At 36.2% G+C, this 21721-nt stretch overlaps 1 protein-coding gene and 1 pseudogene across 5 annotated transcripts in view; both read left to right on the top strand.

Moving 5' to 3' along the window:
• Window positions 1–21721, top strand: part of ZC3H12B (zinc finger CCCH-type containing 12B) — a 624873-nt gene that overhangs the window by 436913 nt on the left and 166239 nt on the right. The gene's annotated exons all lie outside the window — the stretch shown is intronic.
• On the top strand, window positions 8463–9097 carry LOC116582433 (annotated as a pseudogene).

The following is a 21721-nucleotide window of genomic DNA, read 5'->3' on the forward strand; positions in this document are numbered from 1 at the left end:
TGGAAAAAGGAAAACAAGAAGCTAAGGATCAAATTTAATAATAAATCAAGAGCTTCAAAATACCTTTTCTAAAAATATTGAAGCTGAAAAATTTGCAGAAAGTCACATAGCTAATACATGGTATAACCAGAAATCCAACTTTGGACTGTGTGTCTCTAAGCTCAATATTCTTTCCACAACACTAAGCTGCCTAGGTGATTGTATCCAGCCTTACAAGTGGATTAAATGTATGAAATGAATTCAATGGAATAATTACTGAGAGAGGAAGATGGTTGCAAATTAGGAGGACCCTGGGCTTGCCTGTCCCACTAACACAACTAGATAACTATGAAATGATCTTAAAAGCCCCAGAAATATACCTCAGTTGGTGGAGTATATGACTCTTTCATGTGTTTGAGACACACGTGGGGTGCAGAGATTACTTAAATAAATAAAACAGGCATTTGTAGTAAAAGATGTATATTACATTCTTTAATATAATCACAAAAGGGACCAAATCAACAAGAAGATCTAACAATTTTAAATATTTGTAAACCTAAAATTAGGGCAACCAAATATTTCAAAAATGTGAATAACAAATATAAAAGAGCTAATCAATAATAATACAATAATAGTAGAGGACCTTAATACCTCATTTACATCAATGGACTGATCATCTAAATGGAACGCTAACATAAAAACAATGGTTTTAAAAGACACACTGGACAAAACGGAGTTAACAGATGTATTCATATATATATATATTTTTCTTTTCTTTCATTTTATGTATTTATTTGTTGGTGGATAAAGATGTTTTTAATTTCTTTTCAGTGTTCCAGAATTGTTTATACACCACACCCAGTGCCCCATGCAATACGTGCCCTCCATAATATCCACCACCAGACTCACACAACATCCCATCCTTCTCCCCTCCAAAACCATCAGTTTATTTCTCTGAGTCCACTGTCTCTCATGGTTCGTCTTCCCCTCCAATTGTCCCCAACTCCCTTCTCCTCTACATCTCCCCATGTCTTCCGTGCTATTTCTCATGATCCACAAATAAGCAGAACCTTATGATAATTGACTCTCTCTGCTTGACTCAGAATAATCTCTTCCAGTCCCGTCCATGTTGATATAAAAGTTGGGTATCCCTCCTTTCTGATGGAGGCATAATACTCCATTGTATATATGGACCACATCTTCCTTACCCATTCGTCCATTGAAGGGAATCTTGGTTCTTTCCACAGTTTGGCGACCATGTTATTGCTGCTATGAACATTGGGGTACAGATGGCCCTTCTCTTCACTACATCTGTATCTTTGTGGTAAATACCCAGTAGTGCAATTGCAGGGTCATAGGGAAGCTCTATTTTTAATTTCTTAAGGAATCTACACACTGTTTTCCAACGTGGCTGCACCAACTTGCATTCCCACCAACTGTAAGAGGATTCCCCTTTCTCCACATCCTCTCCAACACGCCTTGTTACTGTCTTGTTAATTTTGGCCATTATAACTGGTGTAAGGTTGTGTCTCAGTGTGGTTTTGATTTAAATCTCCCTGATGGCTAATGATGATGAACATTTTTTCATGTGTCTGTTAGCCATTTGTATGTCTTCTTTGGAGAAGTGTCTGTTCAGGTCTTCTGCCCATTTTTTGATGTGACTGTCTGTTTTGTGTGTGTTCAGTTTGAGGAGTTCGTTATAGATTTTGGATATCAGCCCATTTTCTGTAGTGTCATTTACGAATATCTTCTCCCATTCCTTGGGTTGCCTCTTTGTTTTGTTGACTGTTGCAGATAAAGATTTTTTTTAAATACTTCATTTATTTGGGGGAAGGACAGCAAAGGGAGAGGAGGAGAAAGCTTTAAGCAGACTCCATGTTGAGCATAGAGCCTGATGTGGGACTTGACCTCACAACACTGACATCATGATCTCAAGCCAAAACCAAGAGTCAAATGCTTAACTGACTGTGTTACCCAGGCAGCTCAGGATGAAGATTTTATTTTTTTTTTAAAGCAGAACAAAACACACCCAGAATCTAGTTTAGGGGGCCTTGTTTTTTACTTTTCTTTGTTGTTTTGTTTTGTGTTTTTCTTTCCCCCATTTTTTTCTGGACAAAAATATGAGACAGAGAAATTCCCTCCAAAGGAAAAAAAAAGGGGGGAACTATAACTCAAGGCCAGGGATTTAATCAACACAGATAAAAGTAAGATGTCTGAGCTAGAACTTATTTTTTGAAAGATTTTATTTATTTATTTCACAGAGAGAGACACAGTGAGAAAGAGAGAACACAAGCAGGGGAGTAAGGGAGGGAGAAGCAGGCTTCCTACTGAGGAGGGAGCCTGATGTGGGGCTTGGTCCCAGGGCCTCAGGATCATGACCTGAGCCAAATGCAGATGCTTAATGAATGAGCCACCCATGTGCCCCTCTGAACTAGAATTTAAAACAACACTTATAAGAATGCTAGCTGTGTTTGAAAAAAGCATAGAAGACACTAAAGAATACTGCAGAGTAAAAGAACTAAAATCTAGTCAGGCCAAAATTTAAAATGCTATAACCAAGATGCAATTCCAAATGGGGGTCATAAAAACAGTAATGCATACAGTAGAGTAATGAATCAGTGATACAGAAGAGAAAACTGTGGAAAATACTGAAGCCAAAAAGAGGGAGAAAGGGTAATGGGCTATGAAGGCAAACATAGGGAATTTAGCAACTTCTTAATACATAATAACATTTATATCATAGAAATCTGAGAGGCAGAAGAGAGAGATAAAGAGGCAGAAGATTTATTCAAATAAATTATAGCTGAAAAAAATTCCCTAATCTGGAGAAGGACACAGACATCTAAATCCAAGAAGCAAAGATAACTCCCATTAAATTCAACAAAAACCAGCCATCGCCAAAGGCATATAAGTCAAATACACAAAATACACAGACAAAGAAAGAATCCTGAAAGCAGCTAGGGAAAATAGACTTTACCTACAAGGAGGCAAAAATCAGTTACACAACAGCTTTTCCACAATAACTTGACAAGACAAAAAGAAGTAACAGGAAATACTCAACATGCTTTTGGGAAATATATGCAACCAATAATTTTTTATCCAGCAAGATTACCATTTAGAATAAGAGAGATAAAAATTTCCCCAAACAAAAAAATAAAGGATTTCATAATCAGTAAACCAGCCTGGTAAGAAATTTTAAGGGGAACTCTGAGTGGAGAAATTAAAGACCAAAGGCAACAAAAAATAAACATCAACTCTACAGGTAACACAATGGCACTAGATTCATATATTTCAATAATCACTCTGAATGTAAATGGACTAAATATTCAACACAAAAGACATCGGGTATCAGAATGGATTAAAAAAATAGATCCGTCTATATGCTGCCTATAAGAGACTCATTTTAGACCTAAAGACACTTGCAGATTGAAAGCAAAAGGATAGAGATCTATCTGTCATCTGATGGATGCCAAAAGAAAGCTGAAATAGGCACACTTATATCAGACAAACTAGATATAAAAAAAATAAAAAAGACTGTAACCAGAGATGAAGAAGGGTATTATAATCAAAGGGTCTACCCATCAAGAAGGTCTAACATTTGTAAATATCTATGCCCCAACTTAAGAACACCCAAATATATAAATCAACTAATAACAATTATAATAAAGAAACTCATTGATAATAACGCAGTAATAGTAGGGCATTTAACATCCCACTTACAACAATGGACAGATCATCCAAGAAGAAAATCAAGAGGGAAACAATGGCTTTTAATGACACACTAGACCAGATGGATATCACTGATATATTCAGAAGATTTCATCCTAAAAAAGCAGAATACACAATCTTTTCCAGTGTACATGGAACATTCTCCAGAATAGATCACATACTGGGTCACCAATAATTCCTGAACAAGTACAAAAATATCAAGATCATACCATCCATATTTTCAGGCCACAATGCTATGAAACTTGAAGTCAAAAAAAGAAAACATTTGGAAAGATCACAGATGAATGGAAGTTAAAAAACATCCTACTAAAGAATGAAGGGTTGACCAGGAAATTAAAGAAACAAATAAAAAACTAGAAGCACATGAAAATGAAAACACAACAGTCCAAAGCTTTGGGATGAACCAAAGGCAGTACTCAGAGGGAAGTGTATTGGAATACAGGCTTACCTCAAGCAGAAAGAAAAGTCTCAAAGACACAACCTAAGCTTATACCTAAAACAGCTAGAAAAAGAAGGGCAAATAAAGCCTAAAACCAATAAAAGAAAGTAAATAATAAATATTGGAGCATAAATAAATGATACAGAAACAAAGAGATGAACAAAAAACCCAAAGTAGAACAGATTAATGAAACTAAGAGCTGGTTCTTCAAATGAATTAATGAAATTGGTAATCACCTAACCAGTCTTATCAAAAAGAAAAGAGAAAGGACCCAAATAGATAAGATCACAAATGAAAAAGGAGAGATCACAACCATGCCACAGAAATACAAGCAATTCTAAGAGAATATTATGAAAAACTATGTCAGTAAATGGGGCAACCTGGAAGTAATGGTCTAATTTTTAGAGACTTACAAAGTACCACAACTGAAACAGGAAGAAATAGAAAATTTGAGCAGACCAATAACCAGCAAAGAAGTTGAATCAGCAATCAAAAAAATCTCCCAATAAATAAAAGTCCTGCACCTGATGGCCTCTCTGGGGAATTCTATCTGACATTTAAAGAAGAATTAATACCTATTTTTTTTAGCGGAAATTCTCCTTTTTTTAAATTTTCAGCGTAACAGTATTCATTATTTTTTCACCTTTTTCATGAACTGTTCCAAAAAATACAAATGGAAGAAAAACTTCCAAACTCATTTTACAAGACCAGTATTACTTCAATACCCAATTCAGACAAAGACCCCACCAAAAAGGAGAATTATAGACCAATATCTGAAGAGCATGGATACAAACATTCTCAATATGAATCTAGCAAATCAAATTCAACAGTACTTTAAAAGAATTATTCACCACAATCAAGTGGGATTTATTCCCATGCTGCAGGGGTGGTTGAATGTTGATCAATGTGATACAACATAGTAATGAAAAAAAAAAAGAGAGAAGAATCATATGATCCTGTCAATAAGTGCAGAAAAAGCTTTGAAAATTATATCTGAAAAATATAAAACACCGATGAAAGTATTTGAAGATAACACAAAGAAATTGGAAAACACTCCATGCTCATGGATTGAAAGAACAAACATAGTTAAAATGTCTATACTAAACCCTGAAAAAGTAAAGTTTAAAAAAAAGTCTATAATACCCAAAGCAATCTACGCATTTTTCACAGGTCCAGATCAAGCAATCTTAAAATTTGTATGGAAGGACAAATGACCCTGAATTGTGAAAACAACTTTAAGAAATAATAACAAAACTGGAGGCCTCACAATTCCCAGACTTCAAGATACATTGCGGAACTGCAGTAATCAAAACAGTATAGTATTGTCATAAAAATAGATATATAAAACAATAGAACAGAATAAAAAGCTCAGAAATAGTCCCACAGTTATATGGTTGATCAATTTCCAACAAGGCAGGAAACCATGTCCAATGAAAGGAGGATAGTTTTCTCAAAAAAACCATGTTGAAAAAAAAAAAAACATGTTGGGAAAACTGGACAGCAACAGGGAAAAGAAAGGAACTGGATCTTTTTCTTATACCAGACACAAATACAAATTCAAAATGAATTGAAGACCTAAATGTGAGACGTAAAATGTTAAAAATCCTAGAGGAGAACCCAGGAAGTAATATCTTTGACATCAGACATAGCTACTTCTTTCTAGATGTGTCTCTTGAGGCAAGGGAAACACAAGCAAAAATAAACTATTTGTACTTTATCAAAATAAAGTTTTTGCACAACAAATGATTAAACCAACAAAAGTAAAAGGCAACCTATGAAATGAAGGAAGATATTTGTAAATGGCAGATCTGATAAAGGGTTAGGATCCAAAATATATAAAGACTTATAAAACCCAACACCCAAAAAATGAATATGCCAATTTATAACCAGACAGACGACATGGAAAGACAATTTTCCAAAGAAGACTTTACGAACACTACAGCAAAAAAAAAAAAAAAAAAAAAAACTATGCTGGCTAACTGAACATAAAAAAAGACATCCAGATAGCCAATAGACACATGAAAATATGGCCAATATAACTCATCATCACGGAAATACAAATCAAAACTACAATGAGATATCACCTCACACCTGTATGAATGGCTAAAATTAACAACACAAGAAACAATAGGTATTGTTGAGGATGCAGAGAAAGGGGAACCCTCTTACACTGTTGGTGGGAGTGCAAACTGGTGCAGCCATTCTGGAAAACAATACAGAGTTTCCTCAAAAGTTAAAAATAGAACCATCCTATGATCCAGCAATTGCAGTACTAGGTTTTATCCAAAGCATAATAGCAGCTTTATCTATAATAGTGAAACTATGTACTACCCAAGTGTGCATTGACTGATTAATGTAAAATGAATATTTGTTATGAGGGAAATTAGTGAGAGAAAAACAAATGCCATATGATTTCACTTATATTTGGAATTTAAGAAACAAAACAAAGGAGCAAATAAAAAAAAGAATAAGTCAACTAAGAAGTACTCTTTAATTGTAGAGAACAAACTGTTGATTATCAGAGGAGGTGGGTGAGGGGATGTGTTATGATGGTGATTAAGGAGTGCATTTGTTATAATGATCATCGGGTTTTAAGTGGATGTTTTCAATCACTGCATTGTATACCTGAAATTAATATTACATTGTATGCTAACTAACTCAATGTAAATACATGCTTAAAATTTCTTCATATTTGAGACTGATACTGCTAACCATATTCAAGCAATTGCACAAATAGAATATAAATGCTTCTTTCATAGCCCTTTGGATTATGAAAGATTAACGAAATAGTATTTGTAACACATTTAAGATCATTGGAAGAAACTGACTACATAAGCATAATATTGAGGCATATCACCCTCATACATTCAAAAAATATCAAGAAATAAGTGATGGTGTATAAGAAGATATCTATTTGTCTAGGGATTATGTATCACATTTACTGTGTTGGTATAGACTTTTGCAGCAACTTCTGTACTCCCTCCTTTTCTTTTCCTATGTTTCTTTCACTACCTCCCCAATAAATATACTGCAGGCCTTAAGGATCTTAAGGGGAGTTATCTCTGTCAGTGAATGCAGTGGCTGCTTATTATAAGTTTCACAGCAACAGCAAAAGCCACCAATGGAGAGTTCATGTCTAAAATCGTTATTAATGATGATTACAGAAAATGGGGCATTTAAGAACTAAAATAAAAAATATCAATTTCTCTTATAAATAAATGGTTTGTGAATTGCTATTTACAAGCACTTAATTAGCTAGTTTTCATGTTAAGTTTTAATCAGATCCTGCAAAAGAGATTTAGGTATATTAGATTCAAAGGCTTGGACAATGAGCATTAAGAAGAAGCCTACTGGGCACCTGGGTGGCTCAGTGGGTTAAGCCGCTGCCTTCAGCTCAGGTCGGATCAAGCCCCACATCAGGCTCTCTGCTCAGCAGGGAGCCTGCTTCCTCCTCTCTCTCTCTCTGCCTGCCTCTCTGCCTACTTGTGATCTCTCTCTCTCTGTCAAATAAATAAATAAAATCTTTAATAAAAAAAAAAAAGAAGAAGCCTACTGTCACAAAAACATGCATTCCAACACTTTCCACTCCATGGAAAAGTAGATATCATATATTTACTATGGGTACAACTCTGTTGAGAGGCAACAACAGTTAAATATATGGGCAATGACCTCCTGGGGATTACAGCCTGATGGGGAACATGGAGAGATAACTTCAACTACTATCTTATTTGACAAGGAAAACTAGCTTGTGAGGCAGGGAATGTTATTCACATTTCACAGATAAGAGAACTCAGGTTCAGAGAACTTAGGCATCTTGCCCAAAGTCACACAGCTGGGTCATGGCTAGGTCAGGACTCAAACTCATTTTTTGGATTTTGATGGTTAAAATCTATGTATTTATTTATACAACACAGAGGGCTATGTTGTAAAATGCATGTAACATACTTTAGTAGTAAAATGCATATAACATACTTTTAGTGTAATAGGAATTCAGAGTAGTAAATGCACATAATATACTTTAAGTGCAATAGGAATTCAGAGAAAAGTGTTTTGAATTCAAATTCTGTCTGAATCAGTCCATGTTTTTCTCATGAATGATCTGGTTCCTCAGATAGGTCTTGTAGATTGACTAATTAGATTTTAAAAGGGAATGAACAAGCCTGTCTCTGAATCCAATTCTTCATTTGTAAAACAGGGATGATGCTATCCCTTTCCCCCCTGTATCATTGCTACAGTTGAATAAAGTGATATATGTAAAATATTTTAATAAATTAAAAAGCAATCAAGTACTGGTTGGGCTTGTGAAAGGATTGATATGCCTTTGGATAAAGATTTACTACACCTGTCCTTGGAAGAAGAAGTAAAAAGAAAGAAACATAAAAAGAACTAGCAGAGAAAGACAACTATCATATGATCTCCCTGATATGAGGAAGTGGTGATGCAACATGGGGGCTTAAGTGGGTAGGAGAAGAATAAATGAAACAAGATGGGATTGGGAGGGAGACAAACCATAAGTGACTCTTAATCTCACAAAACAAACTGAGGGTTGCTGGGGGGAGGGGGTTTGGGAGAAGGGGGTGGGATTATGGACATTGGGGAGGGTATGTGCTTTGGTGAATGCTGTGAAGTGTGTAAACCTGGTGATTCACAGACCTGTACCCCTGGGGATAAAAATATATGTTTATAAAAAAAATAAAAAAATTAATTAAAAAAAAAAAAAGAACTGGCAAGCTCAAAGCCCAGATTCCTATTTTATGAACATAAAGTGTCCAGGTCGCTATAAAATTACTAGTTTTCAGCCATAATTGTGTTTCTTTGTGTAGGCTGTTCAACAATGTTGTGCCTGCCAATAGGAGGAAAGGTTAGACTCAGAGAGGGATGTCCATTTAGAAGAAAGCAACACTAATGATCTACACAGCCTCCTAAATTTGTGTTATATGGCAGAAAGCCTTATCAGTTCCATAATTCCAGTTAATCTACCAAGATAATGTAATTAATTTTGTAAGGTATACAACAATGATCTCCTATATTTAGTGTCAGTTTTTCAATAACATTTAAATTATGGGCAAAAAAAGCATTAAACAATGTAAACTGTTCTTACTACTTACTAAAGTGTGAAAGTGTAAGTGCATGTGATTGATGTGTTTACATAGAGCTGACAGTGAAGATATGGTTTTATGGATGGACTAAAATCTCAGGGCAAAGAGGGCTCTCAAAGTTCATCTGATCTAACCCCCATCTGATGCTTGTTAAAAAGGAATCTGGAGCAGAAAATGGTCTGGTGTTTCCTAGCAGAACTTAATCTGTATCTTATATGGTTATTTATCTCTCAAATTCTATTAATCTTAGACAATAGTGCCACAGATTTTTCATTATTCTTATAAATTGACTTGAATTAATCTTTTCATTAACTTTTAGGGTTTTTAATAATGTTGATTGAAATAAAAGTGTTATGTTTATTTAAATGCAAACTCTTATCCTGGCAACTGGAAGATGAGAAGGCAATTTGCTCACTTCTGCTTATTGTTTCTGAATTATGCTCCTAAAAGCAGAGTCAATGTTCTTTGCATTCCTAAATATAAAACACTAATTCTTCTGGGAAAATGTTTTAACTGAACACACACACACACAAAAAAAAAAAAAGTGGGTGGGGGGAGAAGAGCATTATCTTTTGGCTCACTTATTCTGGATGTGAATCTCTACCTAGATGTTACTTTATCTCAGGGAAGGTCATGCCACTAACTTGAATAAGGTTAGACTTTATAATAGGTAATTATTACAAGGCAGTCCTCACTATATATGACTTAATTCTAAGGGTTATGCTATCTTTCTGTAACTCTAAACATAATTTCCCACCAAGGCTAGGGGCATCACAATGCCTGACTTCAAGCTCTGATCATCAAGACAGCATGGTACTGCCACAAAAACAGAGACATAAATTAATGGAACAGAATAGAGAGTCCAGAAATGGACCCTTAACTCTATGGTCAACTAATCTTCAAAAAAGCAGGAAAGAATATCCAACGGAAAAAAGACAGTCTCTTCAATAAATGGTGCTTGGAAAATAAGACAGTCGCATGCAGAAGTATGAAACTGGACCATTCTCTTATACTGTATACAAAGATAAATTCAAAATTGATAAAAGACCTAAATAGGAGACAGAAATCCATTAAAATCCCAGAGGATAACACAAGAAGCAACTTCTCTGATCTTGGCTGCAGCCACTTCTTGCAAGACACATCTCTAAAGGCACAGGAAAAAAGCAAAAATGAACTATTAGGACTTCATCAAGATAAAAATCTACACAACAAAGGAAACAGGCAACAAAATTAAAAGGCAACCTATGGAATGGAGAATATATTTGCAAATGACATATCAGGTAATGTCCTAGTATCCAAGATCTACAAAGAACTTCTCAAACTCAACACCCAAAAAACAAAGAATCCAGTAAAGAAATAGGCAGAAAACATGAACAGATATTTCTTCAAAGAAGACATACAAATGGCCAACAGACACATGAAAAATGCTCAACATCACTAGCCATCAGAGAACTAGAAATAAAAACCACAAGATACTACATTTTACCAGTTAAAAATAACAATACAGGAAAAAACAAGTATTGGTGAAGATGTGGAGAAAGGGCAACCCCTCTACACTGTTGGGAATGCAACCTGATACAGCCACTCTGGAAAACAATATGGAGGTTCCTCAAGAAGGTAAAAAAATAGAGTTACCTTATGATCCAGCAATTGCACTACTGGGTATTTACCCCAAATAAAGTGAAATGAAGGGGCAACTGCACCCCAATGTTCATAGCAGCAATGTCCACAATAGCCAAATAGTGGAAGGAACCAAGATGTCCTTTGGCAGATAAATGAATAAAGAAGATGTGGTTTATATATACAATGGGAGTATTATGCCTCCATCAGAAAGGATGAATACCCAACTTTTGTAGCAACATGGACGGGACTGGAAGAGATTATGCTGAGTGAAATAAGTCAAGCAGAGAGTCAATTATCATATGGTTTCACTTATTTGTGGAGCATAACAAATAGCATGGAGGACAAGGGGAGTTAGAGAGGAGAAGGGAGTTGAGGGAAATTGCAAGGGGAGGTCAACCATGAGAGACTATGGACTCTGAAAAACAATCTGAGGGTTTTGAAGGGGCGGGGGTTGGGAGGTTGGTGGAACCAGGTGCTGGGTATTGGAGAGGGCATGGATTGCATAGAGCACTGGGTGTGGTGCAAAAACAATGAATACTGTTATGCTGAAAATAAATTTTTAAAAAATGCAAGAAATTTCTGGAAGGCCTTAAAAAAAAAAAAAGAAAGGAAAGATGAATAGCTACGATCTACATCAACATGGGTGGAAGTGGAGGTTATTATACTAAGTGAAATAAGTCAATCTGAGAAAGACAATTATCAGATGATTTTGCTCATGTGGAATATAAGAAATAGCACAGAGGATCATAGGGGAAGGGAGGGAAAACAGAATGACAAGAAATCAGAGAGAGAGAAAAACCATAAAAGATTCTTAGCTATAGAAAACAAACAGGGTTGCTGGAGGGAAAGTGGGTGGGAAGATGGGATAATTGGTGATGGGAATTAAGGAGAGCGTGTGATGTGATGATCACTGGGTGTTTTATGTAACTGATGTATTATTTAACACTATATCTGAGACTGGTGATGTATTATATGTTGGCTAATTGAATTTAAATTAAAAAATATATACTTTCTAAGGAAACAATATTATAATGATCGCTAATCAAAACATCAAAAGTAATCATCTTTAGATGAAAAAATACAAGTGACATTTATTTTCTTATTTCTTTAAAAGATTTTATTTATTTGAGAGAGAGACACAGGTAGTGACAGAGATAGCTAGAGAGAGCACAAGCAGAGAGCAGAGTGAGAAGCAGGCTCCCACTAAGCAGGGAGCCCAATGCAGGGCTTGATCCCAGGACTCTGTGGTCACGACCCCAGCTAAAGGCAGACACTCAACCACTTGAACCATCCAGGTGCCCCAATATGCTTCTCTGTTTTCCAATTTTTCTACAGTAAACATTATTACATATACAATCCATAAAAATAATTTATTGAGGTGAAATTCACATAACATAATAGTAACCATTTTAAAGTTGAGTAATCCAATGTCATTTAGTAAACTCAAAATGTTGGAACTCTAGCTGGAACTGGAACAACTCTAGCTGGAAAATATTCCCATCCTTCCAAGGTAAAACACCTAACTTATGAAGTAGATTCTTTGCTTTATCTATACTAAATATTTCAGGTATAACCCAAATATTTCATATGCATAGAATCATACAATGTATCTGACTTATTTCACTTAGCATAATGTTTTGAGATTCATCCACATTGTATTATGTATGTTACAGTACTTCATTTTATTTTAAGGCTGAATAATAATCATTTCCTTATCCATTCATCCCTTGCTGAACATTTTGGCGGTGGCCATCTTTTGGCCAGTGAGGTCATATGGTAGTTCTATGTTCAGTTATTTGAGGAATTGCCAAACTTTCCTAGAGTGAGTGAATGCTTTTGCATTTCCACCAGCAATGTTTTTCCATATCCTCACCAACACTGGTTATTTTCATTTTTTATACACAGTGTAGGTTTTTTTTTTAATTTTTAACGTGTTATTTTAATTCCAGTTAGCTAATATACAGTGTTACATTAGTTTCAGGACAAATGTACTCCTTATCCTATCACCTATTTAACCCATCCTCCTACTCCCTCTCCTCTCTGGTAACCATCAGTTTGTTCTTTATAATTAAAAATCTGTTTCTTGATTTTTTTTTTCCTTTTGATTTTTGTTCTGTTTTGTTTCCTAAATCCACATATTAGCAATATGGTATTTGTCTTTCCCTGGCTTATTTCACTTAGCATCATACACTCTAAGTCTATCCATGTTGTTGTAAATGACAAAATTTCACTCATTTTAAGGCTGAGTGATATTTCCGAATGTGTGTGTGTGTGTGTGTGTGTGTGTGTGATCTTCGTTCATCTTTTCTTTTTTTCCTTCGTCTTCTTTATCCTTTCGTCCATCAGTGGCTTGCCCCCATATCTTGGTTATTGTAAAAAAAAAAAAAAAAGGGCTTTAACAAACATAGCTGTGCATATCTCTTCTAATTAGTGTGTTGGTTTCCTCTGGGTAAACGCCCAGTAGTGGAACTACTGGATCATATGGCAATTCTATATTAATTTTTTTAGAAATGTCCATACTGTTTTCCACAGTGTCTGCACGAATTTCCATTCCCACCAACAGTGCATGAAGTTTCCTTTTTCTCTGCATCCTTGCCAACACATTATTTCTTGTCTTTTTAAAAATTCTTACAATTATGATAGGTGTAAAATGGTATATCGTTATGGTTTTAATTTGCATTTTCCTGATGATGAGTGATATTGAACATCTCTTCATGTATCTGTTGACCATCTGCATGTCTTCCTTTACCCATTTTTAAGTTTAATTATTCGTTTTCTCAAATTTGAGTTGTATACATTTTTTATATATTTTCAGTATTAACTCCTTATTAAGTATAACATTTGTAAATATCTTCTCCAATTCAGTAGGTTGTCTTTTTTTTTTTTTTTTTTTGGTGGCTTCCTTCTCTGTGCAAAAGCATTTTAATTTTGTTGCAGTCCCAATAGTTTAATTTTGCTTTCATTTCCTTTGCCAGAAGAGACCTGTCTAGAAAAATGTGTCTATGACCAATGTCAAAGAAATTATTGCCTGTTTTCTTATAGGAATTTTATGGCTTCAGATCTCACATTTAGGTCCTTATTTCATTCTGAATTTTATTTTGTGTATGATGTAACAATGTGGTCCAGTCCCTTTCTTTTGCATGTAGCTGTCCAGTTTCTCAATTCCATTTGGTGAAGATTCTCCCTTTTCCCCCATTGTATATTTGCCTCTTTCGATGTACATTAATTGACCATAAAAATATGAGTTTCGTTCTGGACTCTCTACTCTGTTCCATTGATCCATGTGTCTTTTTTGTGTCAGTAACCATAGTGTTTTCATTAGCACAGCTTTGTAGTATACCTTGAAATCTGGGATTGTGATACCTCCAGCTTTGTTGTTCTTTTTTAAGATTTATTTGGCTATTTGGGGTCTTTTATGGTTTTATACACATTTTAGGATTGTTTTGTGAAAAATGCCTTGGTATTGTGATAGGGGTTATATTATATCTGAAGATTACTTTGGCTAGTGTGGACGTTTTAACAATATTAATTTTTCCAATTCATGAGCATAGAATATCTTTCCTTTTGTTAATGTCATCCTCAGTTTTTTCATTAATATTGTATAGTTTTCCAAGCACATGTCATTCACCTCCTTGGTTAAATTATTTTTATATATTTTATTTTTCTTCAATTGTAAATGTCAATGCTTTATTTTTTAAACTTAAATTAAATTAAAGTTTAAATTTAAATTTAATTTAATTTTAAATTTAAGTTTAATTTAAGTTTAATTTAAATTTCATTTAAGTTTAAAAAATAAAGCATTGACATAAGCATAATTTAATTTAATTTAATTTTTAAAGTTGCTTTTCAGTGTAACAGAATTCATTGTTTATGCACCACACCCAGTGCTCCATGCAATACATACCCTCCATTATACTCACCACCAGGCTCACCCCCACCCCTTCAAAACTTTCAGATTGTTTTCAGAGTCCATAGTCTCTCATTGTTCATCTCCCTCTCCAATTTCCCTCAACTCTCTTCTCCTCTCCATCTCCCCATGTCCTCTGTGTTATTTCTTATGCTCCATAAATAAGTGAAACCATATGATAATTGACTCTCTGCTTGACTTATTTCACTCAGCATAATTGTTTACAGTCCCTTCCACGTTGACACAATAGCTGGGTGTCCCACTTTCTGATGGAGGCATAATACTCCATAGTGTATATGCACCACATCTTCATTATCCATTTGTCTGTTGAAGGGCATCTTGGTTCTTTCCACAGTTTGGCGACCATAGCCATTGCTGTTATAAACATTGGGGTACAGATGGCCCTTCTTTTCACTACATCTGTATCTTTTTGGTAAATACCCAGTAGTGCAATTGCAGGGTCATAGGGAAGCTCTATTTTTAATTTCTTGAGGAATCTCCACACTATTCTCCAAAGAGGCTGCACCAACTTGCATTCCCACCAACAGTGTAAGAGGGTTCCCCTTTCTCCACATCTTCTCCAACACACGTTGTTTCCTGTCTTGCTAATTTTGGCCATTCTAACAGGTGTAAGGTGGAATCTCAATGTGGTTTTAATTTGAATCTCCCTGATGGCTAGTGATGATAAACATTTTTTCATGTGTCTGATAGACTTTTGTATGTTTTCATTGGAGAAGCGTCTGTTCACGTCTTCTGCCCATTTCTTGACATGATTATCTGTTTTGTGTGTGTTGAGTTTGAGAATTTCTTTATAGATCCTGGACATCAGCCTTTTGTCTGTACTGTCATTTGCAAGTATCTTCTCCCATTTCTGGGTTGCCTCTATGTTTCGTTGACTGTTTCCTTTGCTGTGCAGAAGCTTTTGAATTTGATGAAGTCCCAAAAGTTCATTTTCGCTTTTGTTTCCTTTGCCTTTGGAGACATATCTTGAAAGAAGTTCCTGTGGCTGATATTAAAGTGGTTACTGCCTATGTTCTCCTCTAGGATTTCTGATGGATTCCTGTCTCACGTTGAGATCTTTTATCCTTTTCAGTTTATCTTTGTGTACAGTGTCAGAGAATGGTCGAGTTTTTCTTCTACATATAGCTGTCCAGTTTTCCCAGCACCATTTATTGAAGAGACTGTCTTTTTTCCACTCTATATTTTTTCCTGTGTTGTTGAAGATTATTTGCCCATAGAGTTGAGGGTCCGTATCTGGGCTTTCTCTGTTCCATTGGTCTATGTATGTGTTTTTATGCCAGTACCATGCTGTCTTGGTGATCACAGCTTTGTGGTAAAGCTTAAAATCAGGCAACATCATGCTGCCAGTTTTTCTTTTTTTCTTTTTCAACATTTCCTTAGCAATTCAGGGTCTCTTCTGATTCCATATAAACTATAGGATTATTTGCTCCAGCTCTTTGAAAAATACCAATGGAATTTTGATTGGAATGGCATTAAAAATATTGATTGCTCTAGACAGTATAAACATTTTAACAATGTTTATTCTTCCAATCCAAGAGCGTGGAATGGTCTTTCATATTTTTGCGTCTTCATCCATTTCTTTCATGAGTGTTCTGTATTTCCTTGAGTACAGATCCTTTACCTCTTTGGTTAAGTTTATTCCCAGGTATCTTCTAGTTCTTGGTGCTATAGTAAATGGAATCGATTCTCTATTTTCCCTTTCTGTGTTTTCATTGTTAGTGTATAAGAAAGGAACTGATTTCTGTGCAATTATTTTGTATCCTGACATGTTACTGAATTGCTGTATGAGTTCTAGTAGTTTGGGGGTGGAGTCTTCTGGGTTTTCCATATATAGTATCATGTCATCTGCGAAAAGAGAGAGTTTGACTTCTTCACTGCCAATTTGGATACCTTTTATTTCTCTTTGTTGTCTGAATCACTACCCCAGTCTTCTTTTGAGGTCCATTGGCATGAATGATGCTTCTCCATCCCTTCACTTTCAGTCTGGGTGCATCCTTAGGTTCAAAACGGATCTCTTGTAGACAACATATGGATGGGTTCTGTCATTTTATCCAATCTGCAGCCATATGCCATTTTATGGGTGCATTTAGGCCATTCACATTGAGAGTGATTATCGAGAGATATGTTTTTATTGACATCGTGTAACCTGTGAAGTCTTTGTTTCTATAGATTGTCTCCATATACTTCTATTCAATGATATTCTTAGGATTTTTCCTCTTTTATAGAACTCCCCCTTAATATTTCCAGCAGTGTCAGCTTGGTGGTCGCATACTCTTTTAAACCTTGCTGGTCTTGGAAGCTCTTTATCTCTCCATCCATTTTGAATGTCAGTCTTGCTGGATAAAGTATTCTTGGCTGCATGTTCTTCTCATTTTGTGCCCTGAATATATCTTGCCAGCCCTTTCTGGCTTGCCAGGTTTCTGTGAACAGGACTGATGTTATTTTGATGGGCTTTCCTCTGTACATAAGGAATTTCTTTGCCCTAGATGCTTTCAAGAGCTCCTGTCTACAATTTAGATTCACCATTTTCACTATCAGGTGTCTTGAGGTCTTTCTAGATTCTATGAATTTGGGGAGAAACCTTTCTGCCTCTAGTACATGAATGCTGGTTCCATTCTCCAGGTTGGGAAAATTTTCATGGAGAATTTGTTGAACTATATCTTCTAGTCTTCTTTGTTTCTCCTCCCCCTCAGATTCCAATAATTCTGCCATTGAAATGTTTCATGGCATCATTTATTTCCCTAATTCTGTTTTCGTGGCTTCTAAGCTGTTTGTTCCAGACTTCCTCCTGATCATTCTTCTCTATCTGTTTGTTCTTCAGATCACTAATTCTATCTTCTGCCTCTGTTACCCTAGCTTTTAGAGAATTTAGATTAGACTGGAACTCACTGATAACATTGTGAACATCATCCCTGGTGGCTTTCACATCTGCCCTAATAAATTCTATTTTGTCACCCATGGCTTTTTCCAACCTAGCTATTGCCTGGATAATTGTTAGCCTGAATTCCCTTTCCAACATATGGTCTATGTCCATACGCAATAGCTCTGTTGCAGCAGGCACAGTCTCTGAATTTTTCTCCTGTTGGGCATTCCTCCGCCTAGCCATTTTGATGAGAGTTGGCTGAAAGGATGTGTAGCTGAATATATCGACTCTGGTGCAGGCAAGGTGCAACCTGGAATGTTTCTGTGCAATCAAGAGTCCCCACCCAAAAGAAAGCAAAAAGAAAAAGAAAAGGGGGAGGAAAGAAAGATAAAATAAAAAAGAAGGCCCAGCCCAAATGGGCCCCAAGGTAAGATTAATGAAGTATACAAAGAAAAACAGACAAACAAAAAACTGACAAAAGTAGATGACAAGAGAAAAATAAATAATCAAGTAAAAACAAACAAACAAAAAGAACCTCATCAAGAAGAACCCTAGTATAAGATTTATATACTATCAGGACAAAAACAAATACACAGAAACACTGGCAGAAGAAAAGGATGAGAGAGTGGTTATAAATTCTCAGTGTGGGTGAGGAAGGTTATTTTGATTCTTCCTGGATGTATCTTGATATCTTTGTTAAAGGACTGAACTTTCCTAAGATAAAGGGGGATTAAAAACTGATTTACCTATAGGGGTAGCATTGTTTGAGGAAAGGGGATTACCTGAAAGCTTAACTCTGTATGAATATTTAAAAAAAAAACCTAAAATTAAATTAAATTAAAAAATTTAAAAAATAGAAAAGCAGAAGAAAAACAGGTATATGTATCAAAAAATTCAGGTTAAAAGATTATTATGGAATTTGATGTACTGGAAATTTCACTGTGATGGTAAATAGGTTAAAAATTATTAAAAAAAAAAAAACCAGAATAGTGGGAACGACTTAAAAATAAAAGTTGTATCTATGAAGTAGTAGTGGTTGTTCTCTTGTCTTGTGTTTTTTGTTTGTTTGTTTGTTTTGGTTGGCTTTCTGGGGGAGGGGCCTGCCAAGTGAGTTTTCAGGCAGTGTTCCCTGAGTTAAGTCCTCCTACCCCCATCAAGCAGGTGGGCTCTGAGGAAACAGGTTTTTCAGGCTTTTGTTCTCTGGGGGTATTTTTGTTTGTTTGTTCATTTGTTTTCTCTCCCCTTGGCAGCTTTTGATCATTTTTGGAGGTTTAGAGGAAAGCAAACTGCACCCAGACCTCCCTCTCAAAGAGAAGCCTCAGTCTGTTCCCCTCCAGGTGCTCCAGAGCACATAAATTCGCCCTCTGCTGCTGGCAGAGCACACTCCCAGTCATGCTCTGGAGTCACAGGAACTACACCTTGTACCCAAAACCACGATAGCCGTGGCTGTTTGGGCAGCTCCAGACCACCAGAGAGGTCCCAAGCAGCAATAGCACACTGAGATTTTTCCAGTGCCCTGGGCTAGGAGTGCTCAGACTCTCCAGGGTCTGAGAGAGCACCAATTGGCCCCTGCACACACCTCTCTCAGGGGAGGGTGTGAGGCGTGACTCAGACTCTGGTAGCATGGCACGTGCATGGAGAGTGTTAAAGGCTGTGGTTCTGCTGGCTGCCAAGGCCCCCTCATCCTTACGGGGGCTGCCACCCAGAGACTCTCAGGTGTGCTGGCAGCTCAGGGACCAAGACCAGTTTTCTTAGCTGCACTCTGGCTCAGCACCAGCGGTGGCTGTCCTAGGTTGGGGGACTTAAACCCCTGTCTCTAACCTCCCTGATTCCCAGAATTTCCCCCCATGATCCTTTGTTCTTTTGGAGTACTTTAAACCAGACTCCGTTAATGCTGGTCCCCAGTCACAGGGCACTTTCTTATTGGGGTATTACTTTCCAATGTGTCACTTCTGGTGGCTCCCTCCCCCTTTTGTTTATCTTCCAATATCAGTCTGATGTTCCCACTCTGCTTTACCTGTCCACTGGTATCCTCTGCCCCCACAGAGATCCAGAAGTGTATAATTCTAATCTCAGGCTGATTTCATGGGTGATCAGAGCTCTTTGGTAGGTAATCAGCTCACTTTAGGGTACAGGTTGAAACGGTGTCTGCTCCTACTTCCCCACCATCTTGTCTTCACCCATGTCAGTGCTTTCTTAATTTCTCTTTTTGCTACTTCATTAGTGCATAAAACTGCAAAGGATATCTGTATGTTGATTTTATGCCCTGTGACCTTACTGAATTCATTTATCAGTTAAAATATTTGTTTTGGTGGAGTCTTCAAGTATTTCTTCATCTATAAATCACTTTATCTATAAATAGTGAAAATTTTATTCCTTCCTTAACAATTTTGATGCTTTTTTTGAGGGTTATTTCCTTTTTAAAAAATTTTTATTTATTGGGACGCCTGGGTGGCTCAGTTGGTTAAGCAGCTGCCTTTGGCTCAGGTCATGATCCCAGGGTCCTGGGATCGAGTTTCACATCGGGCTCCTTGCTCGGCAGGGAGCCTGCTTCTCCCTCTGCCTCTGCCTGCCTCTTTGTCTGCCTGTGCTCGCTTGCTCTCTCTCCCTCTGTCTCTGGCAAATAAATAAATAAAATCTTTAAAAATTTTTTATTTATTTTTAAAATAAATTAAATTAATTTTTAATACATTTTTCAAATAAATTAAAATAATTTTTAAATAAAATGAATTAAATTAAATTTATTTTATTTTTTTACATTTCTGTTCAGTTTTCCAGTGTTCCAAGATTCCACACCCAGAGCTCCATGCAAGTACATAATACCGACCACCAGGCTCACCCAACCTCCTGACCCCCTCCCCTCCAAAACCCTCCGTTAGTTTTTTATTCCTTTTTCTTGTCTGATTGCTGTGGCCAAGACTTCCAGCAGTGCTGGATAAATTTGGTTTCATCTGATTCTTATTCTTTGTCTTATTCTTGATCTGAGAGGAAAAGCTCTCAGTTTTTCACTGATGAACATGCTGTTAGCTGTGTGTTTTTCATCTATGGCCTTTATTATGTTGAAGTGTGTTCCCTGTAGAGTCACTCTTTGAGAGTTTATATCATGAATGGATGCTTTACTTTGTCAAAAGCTTCTTCTGCATCTGCTGAAATAATCATCTGATTTTTATCCTTTCTCTTGTTGATGTACATATTGCTTTGATTGATTTGCAAATATCAAAATACCCTTGTGTACCTAGAATATATCCCACTTAATCATGGTGAATATTTTTTTAAAGATTTTATTTATTTATTTGACAAAGAGAGAGAAAGAGAGGGAATACAAGCAAGGAGAGTGGGAGAGGAAGAAGCAGGCTTCCTGTTGAGCAGGGAGCGCCATGTGGGGCTTGATCCCAGGACCCTGGGATCATGACCTGAGCCAAAGGCAGATGCTTAATGACTGAGTCTCCCAGGTGCCCTAGATCATGATGAATAATTTTTAATGTGTTGTTGAATGTGGTTTGCTTATTTATGGTTATGGATTTTTGTATCTATATCCATAAGAGAGATGAGATATTCCCCACAGTTTTCTCCTCTCTTTCTCACTCTCTGTCTCTTTCTCTTTGGTAGTGTTTTTATGTTTTTTCTATCAGGGTGATAGTAGAATCATAGAATGAATTTGGAAGTTTTTCTTCCTTTTCTATATTTTAGAATAGTTTGAAAAGAATAGGTATTAACAGTTGGCTAAATGTATCGTAGAATTCACCTGTGAAGTCATCTGGTCTCGGACATCTGTTTTTTTGGGAGTTTTTTGATTACTCGTTCAATTTCATTTGTAGTATTTGGTCTGGTAAGGTTATCTATTTCTTTATGGTTCAATCTTGTAAGGTTGTATGTTTCTATTTATCCTACGTTGTCCTATATATTTTCTTATAATTGTTTATAGTAGTCTCTTATGAGCTTTTAAAAAATCTCTTTTTTAAAGATTTTATTTATTTATATGACAGAAAGAAAGAGCAAGAGAGCACAAGCAGGGGGAGCAGCAGAGGGAATTGGAGAAGCAGGCTCCCCACTAAACAGGG

The sequence above is a fragment of the Mustela erminea genome, chromosome X (genome assembly GCF_009829155.1).
Source record: "Mustela erminea isolate mMusErm1 chromosome X, mMusErm1.Pri, whole genome shotgun sequence".
Lineage (NCBI taxonomy): Eukaryota > Metazoa > Chordata > Mammalia > Carnivora > Mustelidae > Mustela > Mustela erminea.